Source organism: Halichoerus grypus, chromosome 5, assembly GCF_964656455.1.
Source record: "Halichoerus grypus chromosome 5, mHalGry1.hap1.1, whole genome shotgun sequence".
NCBI classification, from domain to species: domain Eukaryota; kingdom Metazoa; phylum Chordata; class Mammalia; order Carnivora; family Phocidae; genus Halichoerus; species Halichoerus grypus.
Window position 1 is genome coordinate 65,292,154 of NC_135716.1, and position 17,986 is coordinate 65,310,139.

Below are 17,986 nucleotides of genomic sequence, written 5' to 3' on the forward strand. Positions count from 1 at the left end.
CACTAATACAAACTATCAGAAAGAAAAATTAAGAAAATAATTCCACTGAAATTGCATTAAAAAGTAGAAAATACCTACAAATAAATTTAACAAAGGAGTAAAAGACCTGTGCTCTGAAAACTCCAAGACATTGACAGAAGGAACTAAAAATGACACAAATAAATGGAAAGATACACCATGCTCCTGGGTTGGAGGAATTAATAGTTACAATGTCCCTATCACTCAAAGCAGTCTACAGATTCAATGCAATCCCCATCAAAATTCCAATAGCATTTTTTCAGAGAACTAGAACAAATAATCCTAAAATTTGTATAGAAGCACAAATGATCTATAAAAATTGGCTATAATCTTGAGAAAGAAGAACAAAGCTGGAGATTTCATGCACCCATATTTCAAACTGTACTACGAAGCTACAGAAATCAAAACAGATGGTACTGACATAAAAACAGACACAAAGATCAATGGAACAGAACAGAGATCCTAGAAATAAGTCCACACATATGTAGTCAATCCATAACAAAGGAGGCAAGAAAATAAAAAGGGAAAGAGACAGTTTCTTCAATAAACGGTGTTGGGAAAACTGTACAGCTACATGCAATAGAATGAAACTGGATCACTTTCTTACGCCATACACACTGAAAATAAAAGATTAAATGTAAGACCTGAAACCATAAAATTCCTAAAAGAAAACACAGGCAGTAAACTCTTGGACATTGGTCTCAGCAATATTTTTTGTATCTGTCTCCTCAGGCAAGGAACAAAATAAAAATAAACAACTGGAACTACATTAAACTGAAAAGCTTTTGCACAGCAAAGGAAACTGTAAAAGGGAATCTGCTGAATGGGAGAAGATATATGTAAGTGATATATCAGATAAGGGGTTATATGTAAGTGATATATCAGATAAGGGGTTAATGTCCAAAATATATACATGCAACCCCCACCCCTCCCACACACACACACACAAAACAAACAAAAAAAAAACACCCAAACAATACAATTAAAAAATAGGCAGAGGACTTGAATATACATTTTTCCAAAGAAGACATACAGTTAATCAACAGACACATGAAAAAATGCTCAACATCACTAATCATCAGGGAAATGCAAATCAAAGCAACACTGCCACCTTACACCAGTCAGAATGGCTAGTATCAAGAAGAAATAAAAAGTGTTGGCAAGAATGTGGAGAAAAAGGAACCCTATGCACTGTTCGGAATGGAAATTGGTGCAGCCACTGTGGAAAACAGTAAGGAAGGTCCTCAAAGAAATTAAAATAGAAAATACCATACAATCCACTAATTCCACTTCTGGGTATTTACCCGAAGAAAACAAACCCACAATTTGAAAAGATATGCATCCCTATTTTTATTTCAGCATTATTTATAATAGCCAAGATATGGAAGCAACCCAAGTATCCATCCATAGATGGTTAAAAGATGTAGTATACACACACATACACAGGAATATTACTTAGCCATGAAAAAGAATGAGATCTTGCCATATGCAATATGGATGGACCTAGAGGATATCATGCTAAGTAAAATAAGTCAGAGAAAGATAAACACCATATGATTTCATCTATATGTGGAATCTAAAAAACCCATAAATACAAAGAATAAACTGGTGGTTGTCAGAAGGGCAGGGGGTCAGGGATGGAAAAAAAGGGTGAAGAGGAGTGGTTGCTACAGGCTTCCAATTATGGAGTAAGTCATAGGAGATGAAAGCTATAGCATGGATAATATAGTCAATGATATTGAAATACTGTTGTACGGTGACAGAGAGTAGCTATGTGTGTGAGCATAGCAGAACATATAGACTTCTAGAATCACTAGTTGTACCCCTGAAACTAATGTAACAGTATGTCAACTAGACTTCAATTAAAAAAAAAAAAATCTACATTCTAATAAAATTTTTTAAAAATACTGATGGGCAATTGATTTCCTTTTCACAGAGCTCTAAACATTTAAAACACAGATGATCAGAATACCTGGCTGGCTCCATTACTAGGGCATGCAACCCTCAGGGCTGTAAGTTCAAGCCCCATATTGGTGTAAAGATTACTTTAAAAAAAAAAAAGTATTTTAAAATAAATTAGTACAGATGACCAAAATGTTTCAAAATGGTGAGTAAATATTTTAAATTAAGAAGTTCTGATTTTTAATGTAGTTCAATTTATCTTTGTTTTTTGGTTAGTGTATTTTATGTCCTTAACAAATCAATCTCTGCCTATACCATGATCATGCAGAAATTCTCCTGTATCTTTTTCAGGAAGTTTTGTTTCACATTGCACATTTAGTTCTAGATACACCACAAATTCATTTTTATGATTAGCATGAAGCTGAGAATTTGGTTACTTTCCATATATTCAGCTGCCTCAGCACAGTTTACTGCAAGAACCATCTGAGCCTAATTCTGGATACTTTTCTTTGTACCACTGTTCTATTTAATTATCATAGCTTTGTAATCAGTTTTGATATCCAGTGGTCTAAGTTCTCTGACTTTGTTCTTCTTTCGATCATTATTGCTTTTGGTCTTATATATTTTCATATTAATTATAGAATCATCATCTCCCAATTGCCACAAAACCTACTCAAATTTAATGAGAATCACAGTAAATTTACAGATCAATTTGGGGAGAACTGACGCCTTAACAATATTCAAACTCCCAATTTACTTAAATTCCATAACCCCCATTTTATTTAAGTCTACTTTTATTTTTTTAAGATTTTTATTTATTTATTCATTTGAGAGAGAGCAAGCACACACATGAGCAAGGGAGAGGGGCAGACAGAAGGAGAAGCAGACTTCTCCTGAGCTTGGGAGCCTTGGACGTGGGACTTGATCCCAGAATCCTGGGATCATGACTTGAGCCAAAGGCAGACGCTTCACCAACTGAGCCACCCAGGCGCCCTAAGTCTACTTTAATTTTTAATTTTTAATCATATTTTGTAGTTTTCCACTTAAAGGCTTGCAAATATTTAATTAGATTTATTCCTCAATATTAGCTTTTTTTTTTAAGATTTTATTTATTTGACAGAGAGAGACACAGCGAGAGAGGGAACACAAGCAGGGGGAGTGGGAGAGGGAGAAGCAGGCTTCCCGCTGAGCAGGAAGCCCGATGTGGGGCTCAATCCCAGGAACCTGGGATCATGACCCGAGCAGAAGGCAGACAACTTAATGACTGAGCCACCCAGGCGCCCCTCAATATTAGCTTTTTAAAGCTACTAAAAGTTTTATGGTTTGTATAATTTTACTATCTAATTTGCAGTAAGTACTAAATAATTCTGTTAAAGTAAATTTTCAAATTTTTATGATGATAACCATGTCACGTTTCCAAATTTTGTATCTTCTTTGTCTTTTTCCTGGCTTTATTGAATTGTTCAGAAGTGTTGACAGTAGTCACTTTTGTCCTCTTTCTTAACTCACATAAGGGAAATAAATATTTCATCATTAAGTAGGATATATATATACTGTAACTTTTACGGAAATCCTTTTCATCAGATCAAAAGTTCCCTTTTCATCATTTTAAAAAATCTGCCTAAGAAAACAAACTTGTTGGGGTGCCTGGGTGGCTCAGTCGGTTAAGAGTCTGAGTCTGAATCTCAGCTCAAGTCTTGATCTCCCCGTCACAAATTCAAGCCCAGCACTGGGTTCCACGTTCGGTGTGGAGCTTACTTTAAAAAAATAAAACAAAACAAAACAAAAAACTCGTGGAAACTGACATTTACCAGCACTTCAGAACTTCGCTGTCTTTTCATCCCCCTCTTTTGGGCTATTTGTTTTTCTCTTTTCCTTGCCTTATATCCATAAATTCAACAGTTACCCAAATCTGTTTCCTATATATCCCCCAGGTCAAGTCACTAATCTTGTGAAGGTGAAGCCATCTTTTTGATAGTGCCCAGTTCACTCTTCCAAGAGATGGTTGCAATCAGTGAGCCACTGTTTTGCTCAAGTTCAAACTCCTTAAACTTGGCACTCAAAGTACTTCACATGGGAGTCTAACTTTAATTCTAGACTTCTGAATTAATCCCCTACAGTAGGAATCCTAAAGTCCAATTTAACTGGTCTTCCCTACTGTCCTCTGAAAAAGCCCAGCTGTCTTTTTCTAGTTCCTTACTCCTCTAACATTATTTGGATGAAGATACTGTCTTAGAAATAGTGTAAGACTGAGAAGATAAGGGACACAGTTTAAAGTATTTAATATAAATAGCCAGTACATGCTAAATGCCAAAGGAAGTTGAGACTATTCGTTGATATATATTTTTTCTGGTTTTCTTTCCCCTTTAACTGGTCCTATAGTATAGAAATTGTAAACACTTGTATTTATTGATCTACATTTACATACTTTGATTTTTAACTTAAAATTCAATTGCATTAACCTTTTACTGTTTGAAAGAAACAAAAATAACTATCTCACTACGGTTGTTTGAAAGAAACAAAAATACCTATCTTATTACTGTATTCGTAAATTCCAGGGTTTTTTTTTTTTCCATTATGGATTTTATAGCTCAGTAGAAATGATCCTCAGCAGTTACATTTATTCCACAGTTCTTAGGAAACTTAATTATGGTTAAAAGAGCAAGAACCTGGCACTGACCAGGGTTAATATCCTAAACCCGACCTCCTACCCCCTACTCCCCCCTTATTTACATCAGTGTGACCTTAGGCAAATTGCTTAGTCCCCCTTTTCCTTCATCTGTAAAACTGGATAATACCTACTGCACATGGCTGTTGTAAAAATTAAATGAATAGGTGGAAACAATTTCACAGTGCTTCATACATACCAAGAGCCACATAAATAGAAATTATCAATATTAATATTACTGCTCAAAAACAATAATGCTACTGCCAAGACTAGATTGTTTGGTACCTTCGTTTTTAATGATTTTGAAAACCTGAGTACAGGGTAGTGAAACTGCACTGTTGGGGAACTGCCCACATTCTTGAAGCGCAAACTAAATTTGCGCCGTCTACACCTTTACGTTTGCCTTATTTTTACTCAACCCCTCTAGAAGGCAAATGATTAGAAAAATAGTATAATTATTGACCATGACAAAGCCGTAGAAATATCTAAGAGAGATTAAATGTCTGGGATTTGCTTGAAAATAACCCGTGGAGCGGGAGCAAGCCCGGCCATGTGTTGACAATTGCTAAAATTGGGTGAAGGGTTCGCCAAGTTCGTTATACCATCCTCTCGACCTTGTACATTTGAAGATTTCCATAATAAAACGTTTTTTTAAATGTCCAAAGGTCGATCTTTTTTGTGGGGCTTAACGCAAAATCCTCGTTACGTTCAGGAAGCTACATCGGGAAGTACCGGGAGGCGGAAAGTGAAACAACACAAGCCAGGTGAGACTGGTTAAGCCTCCCAGGCGGACCAGAAAGTGTGCGTCTCCTCCCAGAATCCCCGAGGCCCGGCCCGGAGGCGCACCCGCGGAGGCCGGCCGGTCTAATCCCGGGAAAGAGCGCAACACCCAAGGCAACCGCCGCCTAGCGGCTGGCGAGTGAACTGTGGCCTCGGAAAGATGGACCTAAGGGCCGGGGGGGGAGGGGGGCAGATGTGGGTGGGTGAGTCCCAGCCTTCAGGGCAAGCCAGCCGACTTCCCTCCGCTCTGCCGGAGCTCCAGCCCCAGCAGAGCCCTCAGCCACCCCGGCTGCCCGAGAGCGTCTTCGCCTCCCTTCAGCCGCGGCGCAGACACCCAACCGGCCCACGGAGCCCGCCGTCCTCCCCTCATGCCCGAATCGGGAACTCCTCCAGCTTCTACTTTGTTACCAGGACTTCCTACCGCCCTCAGGCCTGGGAGCGCCTCCTCGACCCCCCACCCCCCCCAACCGCTTTCTTGAGTCCCTAGCCCCACTTACCTCGACCGCGCGGCAGCCAGGCGCCTTCTTGAGCTTCTTTAGCTTCCAGCTTGGCTATCCCGGGGGACTTACTGCCAATCACCCAATCTCCGCCCCAAATCCGGACCAGACTGACCAATCAGCTGCTTCCTCCGGCCCGGAGGCCGGTACTGAGAGCCCGGAGGGAAGAGAGACGACCCGCCCACAGGCACAGACCTCTCACCGTGAGTGTGCGCAAGCGCGGTGCTTGGCTAGAGGCGGGCGCTTTCGCATGGACTTCGCTTTGTGTCTTCACTGCTCTGTCTACGAAAGTACTTTGTTAGTAAACCCCCTTCTCTAAGTGTGTAGCAAGACCCACATTTTGTAGCCGCAAGTGTGTATTACCTTGAAAGAAGCTGGGAGTTTTAAGCCCTTGTTAACCTGACTTATCTTGAGTCCTTTTATCCCACGCTATTGAGACTTCTGTTTACCTGACAGATCTTCCCACGTGAACTTCAAATCCCGGGTGCGTTTGTGTTTAGGGGGTTTGAGGGTCCGGAGTGTACAAAGAGCATGGATGAGGATTTTACTGTCTTCAGTTCCACCGTCTGTTTAGTCTGATTCGTGGGACACGTTTTTTAATAGTTGAATGTTCTGGGACACTAAGATTTCAAATAATTCTGCCATGAAAATGATCATTACATCTATAGCTAAGAATACATTCAGCATGGTAACCTGTGTAGGCCCAATAAGAAATTCATGTGTAGAGTGAAAAACCTGTTTAAGTATTTCTGTATGGCCTTTAAAGAGGCTGTTGCTGATTGGCTGTCTCTCTTACCCTCCCTTTGTAATTGATCACACAGGTCACTCAGCAGGCACCAGAGCTATGGTGGTTTTGTCCCGGTTTCCCGGGTCTCTTGGAGAGGGCTTCCCAACTTCAGCAAGAGCATTAATCCATTTACTCAACAAGGACTTACTGGGAGCCCATTATGACAGTGCAAAGATTTTTAAAAGCCTTGAACCACGCCCTCAGTGAGCCTCCGGGCTAACAGGAAGACAAACACAAACTTAACCAAATGTTATAATGGAGGAATGGTGGAAGCCTGGGAGACCTGCCTAAGCCAGCCCGAGGGCTCAGGGAACACTTTCTAGAGGTGTGCTTCGGCTGAGGCTTGATGAAAGAGTCAGTGCTTCTGAGCTAAAGGAGTGGAGGCAAAGGATAGCGCCATTTCTGGCAAAGTTTACCTGTTCCTTCTGAGATCTTTAAAGGGTGGATTTACTGAGAAGCTAATGAAGCTTGTGCTCAGACCCCTGACTTGCCCCAGACCTTTCCAAGACCCCAGGAGGGACCCTAGCACTGAGTTCACATGGTCCTATGTTGTTTTCTACTATTTTTTTTTTAAGATTTTATTTATTTATTTGACAGAGAGAGGCACAGCGAGAGAGGGAACACAAGCAGGGGGAGTGGGAGAGGGAGAAGCAGGCTTCCCGCTGAGCGGGGAGCCGGATGTGGGGCTCCATCCCGGACCCTGGGATCATGACCCGAGCCGAAGGCAGACGCTTAACGACTGAGCCACCCAGGCGCTCTGTTTTCTACTCTTTAAAAGGAACGTGGCTTAAAGAAACCTTCAAACAGAGATAGGTTAAGACGTGCCTTTTTTCCCCATTCCAGCTTCCTTTTCTTCACATTTCTCTGCAAGCTAGGTGCCCTCCAGTTACCCTGGGCATTTTGGGGTCTGGGTGAGGGGAAGAGGATTGAGTTGAACTTAGATTCCTTTTGTGATCAGTTATTACTGACTCTCACGATGTTGTAATGTCTTCCCAGGATACTCCTAGCCATACTATATGCCATCTCACAGAGGGCCTATGGATGTGTCTCATGGCACCTGGCACCAGAAGTATGTGGCTGGTGGAGGAGAAAGGGTGCAAAATGTGTTGAGCCAGAAAGTAGGGGAAGATCTTCCAGTCATCATACTTGACATTATAATCAGGGTGCTTCACTTTTTGCTTTCAATAAACTTTATTTTAGAATAATTTTAGATTTACAGAAAAGTTGCAAAGATTGTTCAGAATTCCTATTTACCCCTCACCCAGTTTCCATTAATGCTAACATCATGCATTACCATGATGCATTTATAAAATTAAGGAGCCACCATTTGTACATTACTATTTACTAAACTCCAGACTTTATTCAGGTTTTATTAATGTCCTTTCTCTGTTCCAGGATCCAATCCAAGATGCCACATTGCATTTAATCATCATGCCTCCTTGCTTAGACTCCTGGTCTGTGACAGTTTCTTAGTATTTCCTTGTTTTTCATAATCTTGATATGACCATGACAGTTTTGAGGAGTGTGGTCAGATATATTATAAAATAGGCCTTGATTTGAATTTGTCTGCTATTTTTCTCATGATTAGACTGGGGTTCTAAGGTTTGGGAGAAATATCACACATTGAGATGCCCTTCTCATCACATCATATCAGGGGGTACATAATATTAGCATGATTTATTTCTGCTGATGTTAACTTGACCATGGTAATGTTTGCTAGTTTCTCCACTGTAAAGTTGCATTTTTTACCCTCTTTCCATATTCTCTTCTTTGGAAGCAAGTCACTAAATCCTACCCACCCTCAAGTGTCATAAGAGATTAAGCTTCAACTCTTGGAGTGGAATATCTACATAAATAACTTATAATTCTTCTCTAAGTAAGATTTGTTTCTTCTGCCCATTTACTTATTTATATTCATTTATTCATAAAGTATCATGTATATTTTATATTTTGTTTATATTTTATATATACAACCTCTCAGTGGACAAAGCTAGGAATATATTATCACATTGTTTTTTAATTCTTTGTTTACATCTCTATGATAGGTAACCTCTAAAAAGGCCCCCAATGATCCTTGCCTCCTGGTATTCGCACCCTTATGCAATCTCCTGTTAAAGAGGGTGGGTTTGACCTAGTGATCTCCTTCTAATGAATCAAATACAAAAGTGATAGGATGGCAATTAAAAGATTAGGTTAAAAAGAGTGTGGCTTTCATCTTGCTTGGTCTCTCTTGGTCTCTCCTTTGCTCTCTCTGAGAGAAGCCATCTGCCATATTGTGAGCTGCCCTATGGACAGACTTATGTGGCAAGAAACTGAGGGAGGCCTCTGGCCATCAGCCAGCAAGCAGCTGAGGCCCTCTTTTCATCAGCCTCTGAGAAACTGAATCCTGCTAACAGACATGTGAGTGAACTTGGCAAAAGATCCTCTCCCAGTTGAGCCTTGAGATGACAGGAGCTCCATTGATACCTTGATTGCAGTCTTGTGAAAGACCCTGAACCAGAGACCCTGAGCTAAGGCACACATGGATTCTGCATGCACAGAAACTATGAGATAATAAACGATTATTGTGTTAAGCTGCTAAGTTTTGGAGTGATTCATTAGGAAGCAATAAATCATACAATTTCCATCTTCTCTGCAAGATTGATGGTTCTGAAACTCCACTTTGGAGAGTATGTTTAAAAATACATATACCCAGGCCTCTTCCCTGAATCTTAGGTGATTGTTTTGCACAACTTAGTTTGGAAATTAATGTAGAAGGTTACAGGGCAATCCATTTGGAGACTTTAGGAGAAAATGACTTTCCTTTCTTTTTAGTGTATCTGATCCTGGAGTTCCTCACCCAAATAAATGGCTCAGCTTCCTTGGCAGAATCCAGAAAAACTGAAACTTCAGTAGTTATTTATTGAAAAGAGGAGAAAGAATCAGGGTTCTCTCTTATTCACTGTGCAGCCTTGAAAAAGTCCCTTGACCTTTCTCTGCCTCCAAATTCCTAACAGATTAAAGGACTACAGTGTCATTGTTTAGGGAGAGATTTATCCATTATTAAGTGTATTTTAGGCAATAGAAAGGTGACCAAGGCCAGTTGTGGGCCAGCTCCCTTGCAGAAATTTAACAAAAAGGTCAGATTCCCATTTGTTTGTATCGGTAGATGGTGAAGCTGAATTCTCTTGTAGAAAGTATGTGAACTTCCAAGTCAGACAGACCCATATTCAAAAATGCCTCTGCCACTTATCAGCTGTGTGGCCCTGGGCAAGTCAGTCAGCCTCCCCAGGTCTCAATTCCCTGAACTGCACAGTGGGGAAAATAGCCACCTCACAGGATAGCCCTGAAGACCGACTGTGTAACATTTGTAAAATAGTAAGGGTTATACCTGGTTTATCACAAGGGCCCAATAAATAATACCCATGAAAGACATTTAGTCGGCTGTGTGGTATGATCCAGTGGTTAGTAAAGTAGGGGACAAATGTCCAAATATGTTCATCAGCCTGTCTCACATTAAGTTTTAATGACAATCCCATTTGGTGAGATAGGTTGAATAATCTGCAAGCTTTAAACAGTATGTTCCCTGAAAATCCAGACCCTTTCTCTCTAGTTCAGCACTTTTTCCAGCTCCGACTGCCTGTCTATAGAAAATATAACACATTGAAATGGGCCTTAAGAGGTTCCAAGTTAGAATCCAGAAAAACCTAACTGGCAAAAGACCACCAGATAGGACAGTGAAGTGCCCATGTGAGGGGCGTTTTAAGACAAGGTGAGGCCAGAGGCGCCTGGGTGGCTCAGTCATTAAGCGTCTGCCTTTGGCTCAGGTCATGATCCCAGGGTCCTGGGATCGAGTGCTGCAGCCCTACTCAGTGAGGAGCCTGCTTCTCCCTCTGCCCCTCCCCCTGCTTGTGTTCCCTTTCTGTTTCTCTGTCAAATAAAATCTTAAAAAAAAAAAAAAAAAGACAAGGTGAGGCTGGATGTGTCATTTATTAGCTAACTGGTTACCTTGAGGCACGTTTGTAAAGAAAAGCAGGTTGAATGCTTGTTTCTTAATATTTACCAGTTTTCAGAATAATTATTACACATCAACTATTTTGTTACCCTGAAATATACTACATATAAGAAAGGCAGTTTTAATGCTTGGTTTGAGTCTCTCCATTTATTTACCAGTTTTCAGAAAATAAGTTGGTTCCTTCAAATTCTCTGAAGGTGACCGGTGATGTTTCTTTTCTTCTTTATCTTTTCCAGTATTAGTAAGCACTCAAGAATTTTACCATTACAAATTAGCTCTTATCAGATCTTTTCTGGAGAATAGATTTTTATACAGAGAGAAGTGGGACTAAATGTACATTTATGGAACAGCCTCTAGACACTGGGCTGGGTGTTCTCCCTTACACTATTTTATGTTGTTTCCCACAGCAATCTTGGAAGGCAGGTGCCATTATCTCTGTTTTTTAGAGGAGATTGAGGTCCTCAGTAGCAAAATGACTAGTATAGAGTCATAAAGCCAGCAAGTGGTCAAAATCAAGATTTGTCTGACCCAAATGGCACCATGTAGCTTTTCTGAATGAGGTCCTACAGACACTGAGTCACTGGGTAGGGCTTACTAGTTACTTCATCAACCTCCTATCTTACCTCTCACCATATATCCTCTTCAGATGTAACTGTTTTGTGACCCCAAGTTTATCACTCTCATACTTGGAAAAGCAGTTCCTTGAAATTACTAAATACCACCTAGATTTTACTTAATGAAAATTTATATTATATTTACACCCCACCTCCCCAGTAAATTTAGTTTATTTTTTACTTTTTTGTGCTCAGTTGGTTAAGGATCTGCCTTCAGGTCAGGTCATGATCCCAGGGGCCTGGTAACAAGCCCTAAGTCAGGCTTCCTGCTCAGCAGGGAGCCTGCTTCTCCCTCTCCTTTTGCTGCTCCCCCTGCTTATGCTTTCTCTAATAAATAAAAATCTTAAAAACAAAAAAACTTTTTTGTGTGTGGTGGGCTCCTTCTCTCTCAGATCCTGTCCTACATATTCAGGTGATAATATGCTGAAAACCTCGACTGTATCTTCCTATATATTTTCCATGCTCATAGAATAATATATAAAGATATACATTTATATAAACATGTAGGATATGATTTGTTATTGTTTCCAAAAATCAGGCCATAGTCTATATATACTTTGAAGCATATTTTATTACTTAACATTGTGGAAATCCCTCAACGTCTCTTCCTATAGCTCTCATTTCCCTTTCTTAAAGGTTTTCTAATATATTTTTCATTATGGCCCATGGCCTATAGATATACCAACATTTACTAAAACATTCCACTATTTATATGCATTCATTTGATGTTGAGTTTTTTTTTACTGGTGTTGTTTTGGGGTTTTTTGCCAATATGAACATTACAATAACCGTTTTTGTATTTACGTCTTTATATACTGATGCTTTTTATTTCTATGTTTGGAACCTTGAGGACAGCTGAGTTAAACAATATTATCTTTTTTTTTTTTAAGATTTTATTTATTTATTTGACAGAGAGAGAGAGTTAGCGAGAGCAGAAACAAGCAGGAGGAGTGGGAAAGGGAGAAGCAGGCCTCCCGCCGAGCAGAGAGCCCGATGTGGGGCTCGATCCCAGGACCCTGGGATCATGACCTGAGCTGAAGGCAGACACTTAACCGACTGAGCCACCCAGGCACCCAACAATATTAATTATCTTTTAGAGCAGATTTTGCTGAATTGCTTTTTATTTTTTATTTTTTTAAAGATTTTATTTATTTATTTGAGAGAGAGAATGAGATAGAGAGCATGAGAGGGGGGGAGGGTCAGAGGGAGAAGCAGACTCCCTGCTGAGCAGGGAGCCCGATGCGGGACTCGATCCTGGGACTCCAGGATCATGACCTGAGCCGAAGGCAGTCGCTTAACCAACTGAGCCACCCAGGCGCCCTGCTGAATTGCTTTTTAAAAGTCTATAATAATTTACATTTCCACAGCAAAATCTGAGAGTTCTATTCCTACCCATTATTCCTGCCAGGAACTTTGTGTCATTTTGATTTTTTTGCCAGTCTGATCAGCATCATGATTGTTCTCATTGTTAATTTGCATTTCCTTATTAAAAGTGAGTTTAAATATCTTCACGTTTATTGGACTTTCTCTTGATTAAATACTAATTTTTATTGTTCACCCAATTTCTATAGGGTTGTTTAATCCCTCTTGACAATTTGTGATATTTGAATATTAGCCTCTATCTACCCACTGAGTTGCAAATTTACCCCCATATCTATTGTCTGTTGACAAATTGCTTATGTATTTTTTTGCCACACAAAAAACTGCTTTTTAAAACAAGTGTAATATGTCCATTTCTTTCTGAGTTTCTAGTCTTGTTTAAGGTCTCACCTACTTCTATAGTTTTATGTAGTCTCCAAGATTTTCTTAAAGGATTTTTGATATTTTATGTTTTACACTTGAGTTTTTAATCCATCTGGAACTTAAATTTTTTGGTAAATAATGTATATAGATACAATTTTATTTTCATTCAGATAAATAAAAGTGCTTCTATTTATAATTATTTCTCTAAAATTTTCTATTTTGACGTGTTTTTTAGTCTACATATTAGTTTGATAGTATGTATATAGAATTTATGAATAAATAATATACATATATCAGAGCTGTATGCTCAAAACTTTTTTTTTTTAAAGATTTTATTTATTCATTTGAGACACAGAGATACAGAGAGAGAGAGCATGAGCAGGGAGAGAGGCAGAGGGAGAGGGAGAAGCAGGCCCCTCGATGAGCCAGGAGCCCGATGAGGAGCCTGGGCTCCTCGATGAGCCCAGGACCCTGGGATCATGACCTGAGCCGAAGGCAGATGCCCAGGCGCCCCTAAAATGTTTTTAAGCTGAAAGCGGTACTTCATCAAAAGGTTTTGGAAACCACCATACTAGACCATAAACTCCTTGAGGACAGTAACTGTTTTCTCTTATTTTTGAATCCATTGCTAAGACTGTCTCTAGCACATTGTATGTGTTCTGAAGATAGTTTTAAAATAATTGAATAAATGAAAACTGCCATTATCTGATTCATGGGTCTTAAGCAACACAGCCATTGAGAAACTTGACATTCCAGCTGTGTCCTGTGGGAAGATATCTGAGGCTAAGAACAAGCAATGACTCATAATAGCAGGTAGTATAACTTTATTGGTGTCAAGTTCATACATTTTTAATATGGGAATATAAATTCTTAAAACCTTAAGAGACTTCATTGGGCTTGTAATCCATAGGTGCTTATGAAATTGTTAATTATTTTTTGTGACTACAATCCCTGCCTTTTAAGGCCAGTCATCTAACTCTCTGTAATGGCACTTGGTAAGGAAGAATTCTCAATACTTTAATGTCAGAGGCGTGATTATATTTAATTTTAGATTTTGAACTTCCAAAAGACAAAGACTCTATTGAACATACATTCTGCCAAAAACCTATGTCATCAATTACTAGTTGGGAAAATCCCAATTGTCTTCTCTCTTTCTGATATACAAATTAACCTTAGAAAAAATAGCAAGTTGCAGCACCTGGCTGGCCCAGTTGGTGTTGAGTTCAAGCCCCATGTTGGGCACAGAACCTACTCAAGAAAAAAAAAAAAGCAAGTTTACTTTCTGTGTTATTGCACTGTTTTTAATAACAATACTGAACAAAATTTCATTTACTCAATCAAATGGATTATGTTTAACCTGTCTGTGTCCTTTGGACTTCCTATATTTTTTTACAGCTTTTTTTTCTTACAGTAAATGTACCACAATCTCCTTTTTCCCTTTTTTCCCCCCAGTTCTAGCAGTTGGTTGGTCTGGTTGATTATTACAAATTAGGCTGGTGCTTCTACCGCTGGACATTATGCATCATTTCTTTTTACTTTTTGTTTTGCATTCAGTATTCACTTACCACCACTCCCTCTTCTGACTTTGGGAAACAGAAACCATGCCAAAGACTTGTTTTTGCTATAGGTCAAATGGTGTGAAAAGGACCTTTTCTATTCCACTTTGCTAGTATTTTCTTCTTGAGCTTGTTAGAAGGAAGAGGATAACCAAGAATAAGGAAAGGCAAAGAGATTTGAGCAGAAATAACTGTTTGGATTTTATTTTTTTTAAAGATTTTATTTATTTATTTGACAGAGAATACAAGCGGGGAACGGCAAGAAAAGGCTGCTTCTCCCACTGAGCAGACAGCCTGATGTGGGGCTTGATCGCAGGATCCTGGGATGACGACCTAAGCCAAAGGCAGACGCTAACCGACTGAGCCATCCAGGTGCCCCAACTGTTTGTGGAGTTTAAATTCACTTAGGAATCAAAGTATTGGAGACAATTGCACAGAACACAGTATGGATTTTTTTTTTCTTTTCCAAGTAAGCTCTACACCCAACTTGGGGCTTGAACTCAGGACCCGGAGAGTCGCATATTCTACGACTGAGCCAGCTCGGCGCCCCGGGGATATTTATTCTTACGCACCCTCTTTCCCCACTAGAGGCCTCTTAAATTCCTTGAGACTTTAATACAGGAGCTACATGGTAAAATCAAATTGTGAAAAGAGACTCTAGACTCCATTCGGTGAAGTTATTGGGTGCAATGGATGCATTATTCTCAGAATGGCCTGTGGAATTTAAATTACACTTATATTTAGAGAAATATCTTTAAAAACCAAGATCTATACTTAAGCAAAACAAAACGGCCAGTGACTAGCAGTGACAAAGTTATATAAATCCTTACTATGATAAACTAAATAGAGGACAGTATCTAAAAAATACTTCATGACGAATTTGAGAAGATTCTCTGACTCTAAGTCCCTTTCCCTTACAAGAAAAAAAAAAAATCCTTCCAAAAAAAAGTTATTTAAAACAAACAAAAAACTGTACTTTGCAGCCTTCGCGCTTAGAAGACAGTGAACACGAACAAGAAATGAACGCAATCCAAAAAACACCTAACATAGGGCTAATGTTCTTACCAAAAACTCAAAAAACTTTAAGATTATGAATTAAGACTCAGAAAAACGAATGAAATATCACGAAAATACTTTATTAGACCTGAAAGAGCTGCCAGAGAAAAACGTACCATTTGATTTTTCCGAACGCAGGAGCAGACAGCTTCCTTCAGCGCCGGGAAGCTGAGAACTGTAGTCGGGCAACTGCAACGGTTTCTCCGCCGGATTCAAGTTTCTCAGCTTAATGCCTAGCGGACGGAGATTCGTTCGCTCCAAGTCCAGTGTTCCTGGGCTCTCATTGGACTCTTCCGTTCAACACTTAGTGCATTTCCCTAGGTCACCAATGAACGCTTTAGCCTAAGAAGGCCTTCACGTACTGGACGTGTTATCCTCGCGTTGGAATGGCATCAGCCAATGAGAGGGCAGAACTGACGGATGTTGTAGGGTCATGGGGGAGAGTCTGTAGAGCCTTTCCCCACCAGCGTCCTCGCTGTTCAGCTTCTGGAGTTAACGTGGTCGTTTGTCACCGCTGAGGCCGCGGCTGCGAGCGGAGGGACCCGCTGTGCGGCTCCTGGGTCCCTCTGCCTCGTTCGTTGGTGTGGCCCTGATGGTGCGGCAGGCTCTGGACTCCTAAAGCTCTGGCGCGGTATGTAAGGGTCCAGGGGCGGCGGACAAAGCGGTGGAGCTAGGAAGGCCGCGGAGAGCGGCCCCTGCATCAAGTCTGCGAGTCGGCCTGGGTCGAGGCGCTCCCCGCTGGCCTTCTCCGGACCCAGCAGTGCGTCCCACCAAGCGCTTTAAAGGGCCTTGCCCCAGTGTGTCCTGTGAAAACGTTAGCTTAGCTCATTTCCCCTCCATCCCCCGCACGTCCGATTTTTTACGAACCCTGTCGTTATTAATGGATGTTATCTCACTTCTTCCTCTCTCCAGCTTGTTCTTTGGTAACTCTTGTGCACCTGCATGTCTGCTAAGAGTGGAAGGACATTGTTGTGGTTGTCTTCATTCAAGAGAGGTCAGCATTCACATGCCTATATTTTAATAACTTCTTGGAGGCCTTCGTGCAGTTAGCAGTTCCTTTCGTGATAGTGCACTGATGTGTTAGGGAGGTGCAGAATAGACCCCAACACCTGGTGGAATAGAAGTACCACAGGATCAAGTATTGTTCTTCTTTGGTAATTGCTGGTGCTCGCTTCAAGTTCTTATTTTTTTGATCCTGACAGTCGCTCAGGATTTTTGAGAGGAAACTGAGGCTCAACTTCTTGAAGAGTTAAAATTAGTTGCTAGTAAGGGAAAGCCAGATCTGAACTCAATGCTTATGTTATTTTTTGAAACTTGCTTAACTGAATATGGATTTAGGTTGTGGTTGTGTACTCTCTGTAGCTCTTAGTTGTAAGAGACCTAAATCATTCTTTGAATCGAGTGGTAAGTTTTGGCTGAAGAAAAGAAAATCGTAATTATAGTCTCACATCTATCACCTAAATTCCCAGTTCCAGCAGGATAGGCCTCACCTGGGAGCTTTTTGGAATGCAAAATCTCAAGCCTCGCTCCATCTACTGAATCAGATCTGCTTTTGAACAAGATCCCTTAGGTAATCAGAGTGCTCCTTAAGTTTGGGGGAGCGTGCATTGTTTTATGATCTATTTGTCCAAATTGAACTAAACGAAAGAGAAAAGGTATGCAGTGTATGCATTTGTGTTCTAATAGATGAGGAGAAAGGCTTTGATTTTTCGTTATGTCTGGATTGGCAAGTTTAGCTTAGCAGCCACAAATCTTAGAAAAGAATATTTTAAAAGTAATTAAAAACTAACTTGTAAGTCATCAGGTATTGGTCTAAAAAATAAAATGATGTTAAATAGTACTAACAAATAAAATTTCAGGAACCTTCTGTTTACTCACAAAATCTGTACACAAATTCTCCACCATAATTTCCCCCCACAGTTTTGTTCCTTTGATTAAGAACGTCCATTTTCTTTCGAAGGAGTCAGTAAATTTGCTACTGCTAGTGGTTTTTAAAGTTTATTTATTTGGTTATCTGGTAATGAAACTGAAACATAGTCCCAAATTCACTTACTGTCATGTTGCACAGTAATTAAAGTGTCTTGTAGAATTTAAGTGTGCAGGGTTTTTTTCAGATGTTCCCAGCCATATTAAAAGGACATGCAGTTATCGACCACTGTAAAGTTTTAATTGCTCTTATTTGTACCAGGAATCACCTGGTGTGCTTATTAAAATCATGTGTTGGGCCCTACCTCCAAGGATTCCTGGTGAGGTCTGGGTATGGGTCTTGGAACCTACATTTTAAGAATCCCAGTTTATTCTGACGTAGGCTGCCCAGGTCCACATTTCTTGGCATTAGTATTTTAAAATGAAAAGAGCAACTAGAAAGCTA

The 17,986-nt window shown here is 40.1% G+C and overlaps 2 protein-coding genes across 5 annotated transcripts in view; one reads left to right on the plus strand and one right to left on the minus strand.

The window, feature by feature from the left end:
- The window catches only part of MTFR1 (mitochondrial fission regulator 1), a 65,216-nt gene extending 59,251 nt beyond the window's left edge, over nucleotides 1-5,965 (minus strand). The window contains exon 1 of one of the 2 annotated variants that reach the window (XM_036090037.2): nucleotides 5,866-5,965. The gene's annotated coding sequence lies outside the window, so the exon portion shown is untranslated. The remainder of the gene's footprint in view (nucleotides 1-5,865) is intronic. The other variant, XM_078072334.1, reaches the window with a different exon arrangement.
- Nucleotides 5,966-16,029: 10,064 nt separating this feature from the next.
- ARMC1 (armadillo repeat containing 1) overlaps nucleotides 16,030-17,986 on the plus strand; it is a 35,167-nt gene continuing 33,210 nt past the window's right edge. For all 3 annotated transcript variants that reach the window (XR_013447867.1, XM_036090039.2, XM_036090038.2), the window contains exon 1: nucleotides 16,030-16,246. The gene's annotated coding sequence lies outside the window, so the exon portion shown is untranslated. The remainder of the gene's footprint in view (nucleotides 16,247-17,986) is intronic.